This window comes from Vidua chalybeata, chromosome Z (assembly GCF_026979565.1).
Source record: "Vidua chalybeata isolate OUT-0048 chromosome Z, bVidCha1 merged haplotype, whole genome shotgun sequence".
In the NCBI taxonomy this organism is placed as follows: Eukaryota; Metazoa; Chordata; class Aves; order Passeriformes; family Viduidae; genus Vidua; species Vidua chalybeata.
Genome location: NC_071570.1, coordinates 55,807,097 through 55,815,556, shown reverse-complemented (window position 1 = coordinate 55,815,556; position 8,460 = coordinate 55,807,097). Strand labels below are relative to the sequence as shown.

The 8,460-nt window shown below is 36.7% G+C and overlaps 1 long non-coding RNA gene across 1 annotated transcript; it reads left to right on the top strand.

Moving 5' to 3' along the window:
• Nucleotides 1–597: 597 nt before the first annotated feature.
• LOC128781731 (uncharacterized) lies at nt 598–7,814 on the top strand. Its single transcript, XR_008428477.1, has 3 exons — nt 598–1,974; nt 5,065–5,171; nt 7,746–7,814. It is a non-coding gene; the product is annotated as an uncharacterized LOC128781731 (long non-coding RNA).
• The last annotated feature ends 646 nt before the right edge of the window (nt 7,815–8,460 follow it).

The following is an 8,460-nucleotide window of genomic DNA, read 5'->3' as shown; positions in this document are numbered from 1 at the left end:
AAAACATAACAAAAAATCACCTCTTATGAAAAAAACAAAAAACAAAACCAAAACCAAAAAAACCCCCAAAAACCGAAACCAAGAAAGAGAGAACCAAAATAAATGAAAAAAAAAAACCCTCCACACCTTGACTGAGTCATTTTGGAGTGGTAGAAATGGAAAAATAAATAAAGGAGACAATCACTATATTTTCCATGAACCTGACACCTAGACAAAATAACCTGCTAGTTTCTAAACCACCTCTCCCTGTGTTTGAGAAGGATGTCCTAAAGATATCAGAATGATCCCTGTGAGTATGGGTGGAGCGACCTCTCTACTTCACCACTGTGAGCATTCTAGTGGTGGCTGCCTTACACCAGGCTTACTCCTCACTTGGTAGCAGTCAGTGCATTCAGACTGAAGTATTTTGACAGGTAGGAGGCTACCATGGCACAAAGCCATAGTACCAGTGCTGAAGAGAGAGGGGAGAGGCTTTGCCAAAATATACTGCTTCAAAGGTAACTGCTTACTGTAATCACACATAATTTATTGAGTATGAAAGACAGTCTGATACAGGCAGGGTGCAATGACCTTGCAATTCATTTCACTTTTCTTTGTCACAGACAAGGCACAGCTGGGTCAGACTGAGGTTCTTACCCACTATCTGACCAATGTGTGCTTTTTTCCCCTCTGCCTAACATTAGTTTTCTTTATAGAGACCAATTAGGAGAAATTCCTTTTCAGGAGTTAGCAGGTCAGATAGAGTGCAGGTGTTTACACTGACCCAACTCAACTGCTCCCTGCTGAATCTGTCCAGAGCACTATCCAGCATGTCGGTGGTCTCCAGACACCACAGGAACCTTGCTGACCTTGCCTGTGCTTGCCCAGAGTTGAAGGCCACAGGACATCTCCCAGAGCTGCTCCAAATACTGCTTGTCCTTGCATGTCCTTGCATGATGCATTTATCAGCTTGGTCTGGCAGAAAAATAGCATTGAGGTTTTTTTCAGATTGCATTTCAGGAACATCTTAGTGCATCAGTCTGAGTTTCTCATTATTGGAATGTACAGGTTTTATTAAATGTCTGTGCAGTTCCATGTATCACATGGTTTTCCTGAATTTTAACAGGTTCATTAGTTTTGTGACAAACATTACTATAGATAAGATATTTATACAGAGAAAGATGGAGCACACATAAAAAATATTAACCTTGTTAGGCAGCTCCATGTTTTAGATGCTAGCCAGTGTCTTGAGTTCTTCTCTTATCTCCAGGTCCTTTTGTTTAAGTAATTAGAGTATTTTGTTGACATTAAAAGGCTTGAAGGCTTGAATGTCTTAGAAAGTTTAAAGGTATACATTCACCTCCTTTCACTGCACTCAAATTCCCTTTCAGTCTTCTCATAGCATACAAAGTGTACCATATGCCCTGGAAACTTGACTGATTTCATTGAACTCTAGACAACCAGGATAAGCATATTGTTGACACATAAGCAGATAAGAGGATGTGGGCAAATTTTGGCACGTGACTATCTAGTGACATGATAAATGTGATGCTTTCAAGCCATGTGCCATAAACCGGCATGTATGCACTGCCTTTTTATTTAATCCTTATTTAGTCCCATTGAATAAATGGGACAGTTAAGGGATCTGTTCTTATAAAATAGATACACTGTAGGTAGTAAACATGGATTTATTTTGTTAATGGGTTTACTTGCAGAAAGTCACTTACTCTTAATGCACATAGTTGCTGAGGATCTGAATGTGTATACATTCAGTAGGCTCTAAGTACTCCTGTGGCAAATATCCCTTTGTTCCAGCTATACTGTAATTTTTTTTCCTAATTAATATACAGACAGTGCTCACTATTATTTTCCCAGGAGAACCACACATTATTTCATTTTGGCTAATCAGATCTTCTCATTTGTTACTCTTTTCTCTTTTTGTTTTATAGAGCTTCAATATGTTTTACATGTGCTTGCCTGATCTCTTGCTTTGAGGTAAAAAAATTTCATAGTGCAAAATGCAGACCAGGAATTTTTCTCTTAAATGAAATTAAAGCAAAATATTCATCTCTGTAGTACTTTTATAAATCAAAGGGTAGGAGAAGGATTTAGGATTCTCTCTGATGAAAAAAAGAAAAAATAATATAGAGAGTACTAAAAGTCCTGGATACAGCCGCAGAAGGCAAAGGCATTCAAGGTAATAAAAATGTTGTGTATGCCCCCAGTATTTGCAACATTTACTCCCAGACACTTGGGATGCTGTTAAACAGTAACACCTTATGATGTTTTTACAAGAGCAAAAGGAGACAATCTTCAGCACTAGTAGGGCCCTCCAAGCCCTTCTGAATTCCCACTGATCTGGGATCCAGCCACTTTAAGAAAAGGTTCTCACATCACTATATGTCATGGCAGAACTCAGCCTATAGGTTTCTCCTGAGTCCTTTCTGTACTTCATAACACTTAAAGTCATGCAAAGAGATATGCTCAAGGAGCTGGAAAAACAAATTCAAATTGATGTAATACAGCTGGGGAAAATCAGCTCATGAAACCCAAATCTGCCATTAGTTTTTTGACTTCCTGTTATTCTGGGAATTATAATGTAAGAATATTCGTCATAGCTTTTAGGCCATCATTTAAGGAAGTCTTAAGATTTTTACTATTTGCACAACATAAAGTGTATCAAGTTTTCCCATAGTGGCAAATGAGAAAATGATGGAGCTGATCTCCAAACTGAACTTTATTATCAACAAACTAATATCACTACTGAATTTACCACTGGTGTAAATGTTCTGAAGTACAGTCCATGTCAACTCTTAGAGCTCTTCTTAGAGAAAAACTCAGTAAAAATTCAATTTCTAGATGTTTTCTGGTGATCCAGCTTATCAGTTTCATCAGTGAAGCCTTAGGCTCCAGCACTTCTCCTCATCTCTGTTTCTGCTCATACATAGTAGACCTTCTGAAATATATGTCGTGAAGACATATAAAGCTGGTAAGAAAGAATCCTTTTCCAGCATCAAAGCTGGCTAACAGCTCCAAAAAATGGAATTCCTGTGAATTTTTTTAAATCAAGGAAATATAATTTTTTCTTTTTTTTTTTTTTTTTAATTTGTCATCTTCAAGGATCTATATGCTTTCTTGCTGGTACTATTGGAGTTTCCTATTGCTGCAGCTCATTATTCTTGCCACAGAAAATAAGTGTACTTTGCATAATTCCCAATATTTTGTGGGTGTTTTCCAGATTCCACACTGAAATGGACAGTCCTTACCCAAAAAACTGCTCAGTCAACAGCAGTAACTGCAAATCAACATAGTTCTTCCATTTATACAAGAAAATGTTATATTACAACACACTGCATGTGCATTAAGATCTCTTTTCTTCCCTATTTTCAGGGCAAAGAGGTCTTTGCTATCAGGCATTCAGAAATTCAACAGACTTTTCAACTTTTAAAATTATTTTTCTTGCAAATAGAGGACAAGATAAAACAAAAAGGTCCAAGCCTATCGAGTTATATTATAAAAATCCAATACTTAACATTCCCTCTGTGCACATTTTTTTTTTTTTTGTTCTTTTTCATTTTCACCCTAATTTATAAACTGGAGGTTCACAATCCAGCTGCTAGCATTGGGTATCCATTCCATAGCACCACTTGAATGAACAGCAGTCCAGCTGTAGCAGAGGATGTTACTGTTTTTTCCAGCTGGTCACAAACCTGACAGTGGCACTGGCTGCAGAACAATGCAGATACAGCAACAGTTACTGGAAGAAAGGAAGAAAGGAGGGGAAAATAATCACAAAGGAGGTTGAAAATTGGTTGCAAAAAACTGCAAAGATTTATATTATTGAAATCCAAATTTAGCATAACTAAACAGTTCTGATAAATCATGGGTGGCCCATGCTACATCATCATGGAGCGTAGAATGGTATGATGCTATTTTCCAGGCATTTTTCAAGAATTTTACTAACTATTCCCTTTTGCAGAGTTATTTCCTACCTTCAGGTTTACATTGCATAAAGAGCCTTCCAAGAAACAGGCTGGATTTTTCCCTAGAGGTTTTATCCAGCACATTAGATTCCTATAAGTACATGGGTGGGAGGTCAGGTATCACTTTTGGCCTGGCTTTCAGTCATGCTAATGGCATCAGATTCATCCCAAATGAGTAGAGAAGGGAATCTGATGTCCAGAGGAAACGACAAGCAGCTGCCAAAGAAGTGCGGGAGGGAATGAGCTGCTTGTACACAACACTGGATAATCATTGTGTCCTTACACAGCATGTCCAGACCACAACATAAATTCAATCAGAGTAGGGGAAAATGCACTGGGGATGTCTCAAGATGATTACTAACAATTACCAGCATAATTTCTGTGCTTATTGCATTTCTATTTTCTTCACTGAAAAAATACTGTACTTCTGACAGCTCTTCTATGGACAGACATTTCACTGAGTTCTCTTTGTACCATTATCTGTGAAAAAAACAGAAAATAAGGGCAAAGGAAAGACAGAAGCTACAAAACAACAATTCTAGAAAAATAATCTGTAAAATAGTATAAGGAGTAAAAGGAAAAAATTACTCATTCAACAGAGTAGAATGTTGGAAGGCAGGCAGGGAGGATCACCATATTGTCCCAGGTGCTGTTAAGGATTTTTCCCTCTAACTTTAAATTTTCATATTAGTCTTCTTCAATAATGGGAATGAAAACAAAAAAAAAAAAAAGTAAGTTTTAAAAATTGATCTGTGCATATTATCAGATAGGAGACAGATGAACATAAGGCACTGTGATGGACCAGAAGTTTCTTGAGGTCTATTCCAACTTCATCTCCTACAATCCCATGATAAGGCAGAATGTTATCAGAGACAGATACCGAACTGAGAAAAGTAACTGATCATGCTGAGCAAATGTGAGAGACAAGATCATTCTTTAAAGAATTCTTAAGAAAATACTGTGCAGGATTTATATTGTGACAGAATGATCTAAGTGATTTTGGTTTATGTTTCAGGATTACTATTTGCTTCATGTGAACTGGAACACTTGTTTCTTTTGGATGCTTCCCTTTTAAACAAATCCCCTGTGGCTTCTTTTTTAGATATAAAAAAAATTGAAAAAAAATATGTGGAGTGTGGATGAAGGAGGAAAAACAACAGATCCAGACTCCCTGGTACCAATCGTGGCAGAAGATGCCAAATATAACAAGTAAGTTTTACAACAAGCATTACTGAATAGTCACCTTTCTCATGAAAACTCTGAGGCAAGAAAAAAAATGACAGTTTAATACTGTCTCTTGATAAGCATTTTTCAGCAATCCATAAAATGTGGTTATCTCCAATGTCATGAGAGAAATCCAATGTTCTTGCATTTAGAGCTACAGTCTAAAACTGAGCATACCCTGCAGTAGGATACCCTAGTTGTGTAGGTCTAGCATTAAGACATGGAAGCTTTCCACCTATAATTAAGACAGTGACCCAATCTGCTCCCTATTCTAAGGCCACATATATATATAGGTCATGCATGAAAAACATGTCCAAAATACTGTACAGTGTCTCTTGAAAGAGTTGGTTCACATTTCATCAACACTGCACATATTAGGAAGTTTTCTTATTATCTGCCTAAAACTTTCCTCTATGCAAATAAGACTTTACTTCTTGCGTCACTGTGAAGGAAATGTAAGATTTTTCATCATCACTTTTCTTTACACCATTCTTTAAAACTTCTCATATATTAGATTAGTATCACATCTTTCATTGCTTCCTCAGTTTTTCCTCAGAGATTATTTAATTTAATTTTTTATCCTTTTTGTTGCTGTTCCTTGAAGTACTTTTAGTTAATGTAGATCTTTTTTGCTGTCCTCTGCAGACACAAAATATTCTTGGCTTGGGGCTTAAACATTAAATAAAAAAAAAAAAAAAAAAAAAAAAAAATAAAAAAAAAAAAAAGAAATTCTGTTTCTCATGCCTTTTGTAAAATGCTGCTGTTACAAAACCTATAATGAAAGTTCAGATTATATCTTGTTTTCTTATGGGTTAGTGTTTTGCTTTTATGTGTTTCATATTTTCTTTCTCACTGATACTTTTTTGAAAATTCTAGCAGACAATAAGAATTTGATAATTTTTCAGTTTTTCACTTGTCTGTAGAGTAAGTGTAAAATTATTAAGCCTGAACCTGTTTCATCAACTACTTCACATTTGAAGGACTAGCCAAGACCTGTGCTATCAGCTTTATATCATCTTGGCTGTGAAGTGTTGACTATTCCTTTTTGATATGGCTTGTTGACTGTCTGTTGTGGTAGACGGATCAGATGACTACTTCCCACCAGTTTCAGATAGATCTTCTGGGAAGCAGCTGTGTCTTTGAGAATGCATATTATGGTAATTACTCATAGCTATCAAGGGAAATGGTCTTTCTAAAGACAAAAACTACTTAGAGTTTTGGTTCAGTAATGTGCAATGACTTTGATTCAGTAGATTTGTATTTTTTCAATATTGCAAGTTATTTTTTACTCCTTTTTTCATTCGTATATTCCTCATCTTATGGGATGGACAATGTGAAAAGTATTTTTTACCTGTCTAAGGGGTGCACAGATTTTATTATGTTTTTCTGTAGCACATCTTTGTGACTTTTGTTACCCACTTTGTAAAGAAGGACAAAGACAGGCTCCAGTCACATTATTTTCACAGTAAATTTTAGTGCGCATAGTTCTCTGCCAGTGCAGCTACTTGATCAATATAGCAAAATGGTAAACCCAGTACAGTTGAGGCTGGAATTTACCAGCAGAGGGAGTCTACCTAGTGTCACATGTAGAACAAAATATGCTGATTTCACAATTTCAGACCATAGATTTTACAGGAAGTCTGAGAATACAAAATATAATAGCATGAGTGGCAACCTTGAAGTATGTTCTGAATATAAACTGTAATACCAAATGTAAACACTTCCGTTAGAAAAGGAAGTTGATGTATCTTAAGTTACTGAATTAATGAAGTAACCTGCTGCTTATGCCAGCTTTGACATAAATGTCTGATAAAAATGAAAGCCAAAACACTGTTTTTGTTTGAGGAAGAATAAAATAAAATCCTTTGACTAAGACCAAATAATTTTTCCAGAAGTAACATTCTCATCTAAAATAATAGGTTTCATGTCAACATACAGACTTAGCAAAAAGAAATATTTTGTGGGCAATACCTAAGAGCTGTTGTAAGAGACCAAAAAGGTCACTAGTCCAAGATAGCATTTTCTTCATTTTTTATACTCTGGTTAAAACATAGTATGGGAATTTTCTAATGCTGATAGTTTATGTTCAGGATCTCTTAAGAGAAGTGACATTGAAACAACATTTACTCTCCAAACCAGAAAACCCATAATGCATTCTCATCATTCTGAAGTCATAATTACAAAGCCACTAACATTTTTCATTCGATTTTATTTGAATATTCTGATACTTGGATCTAATAAGTAGCACAATATCAGCATTTAAGTATTCTATCATCAGATGAAGTAAGTCTATCATCAGAGATGACTATAATTTCCTATATTTTAAAATACCTAAGTAAAAATGTATGAGGCTCTAAAAATATTGAAGTCATTTATCCCATGTAATATTCAAACAGGTTACACTAATAATGATCTTAGCTCAGCATACATAGGTTGTTTAGATCATATAAAAAGATGTATTATATATTTTTAAATTCTACCCTGAATCCCACATTGTATATGCAAAAAACTAAGCAAATAATCATATCTTTATACACCTCCCTATGTTCTCATTGGCAGCTTTCACGACATCTCCTGAATGCTCTAGCTGTGTCCTCAGTAAGCCATAAATACAGGCTCAAGAATTCACAGATACACCATTCCTCTTCAATCTCCATCCACTTATCTGTGCCCAGTGAGAGGATGGAGAGGGCCCTGCTACATCATTTCTTGGAGCCTGGACAGAAGCCGGTGCTGAGCAGAGGTAGGATCCAGTTCTTTGTGAGATGCTCAGCCTTCCTCATCTTTTCTCCATGAACAGTCAGTGCCTGGACCTGACAACTTGTATCAGGTTGCAGAGCACAGCAATCTGATAGGTTCCTGCTGCCTGAACACCTGTGCAAAAGCACTGATGCCAGAAGTGCACTTGCATTTCTTCCAGTTCTCCTCAGTCAACATAATTTCTACAGACAGTGTTGCCTCTGGCCAAGCCCTGATAGAGCAGCAGCCTGCTGCAAGAGAAGTGTGTGCCAGAATTTCTTTTTCAGCCCTTCCTTGATAAATAGGCACATCAAAATCATCCTGGCACATGGACTGGATGGATGACAGTAAATGCTGGGGCACATACCAGTATCAGAAAATGAAGTAATAGTACCTACCAGATATATACCCCTGTTAATGTGCTGTCAGGGACAGGAGTGATGGTGAGGACCACACAGACTGTCCTGAAGTCTCTTCCTGGATGACCTGCCCACAGGAACCAGCACTGTCCCCTGAGGGGGCAGACCATGTCCTG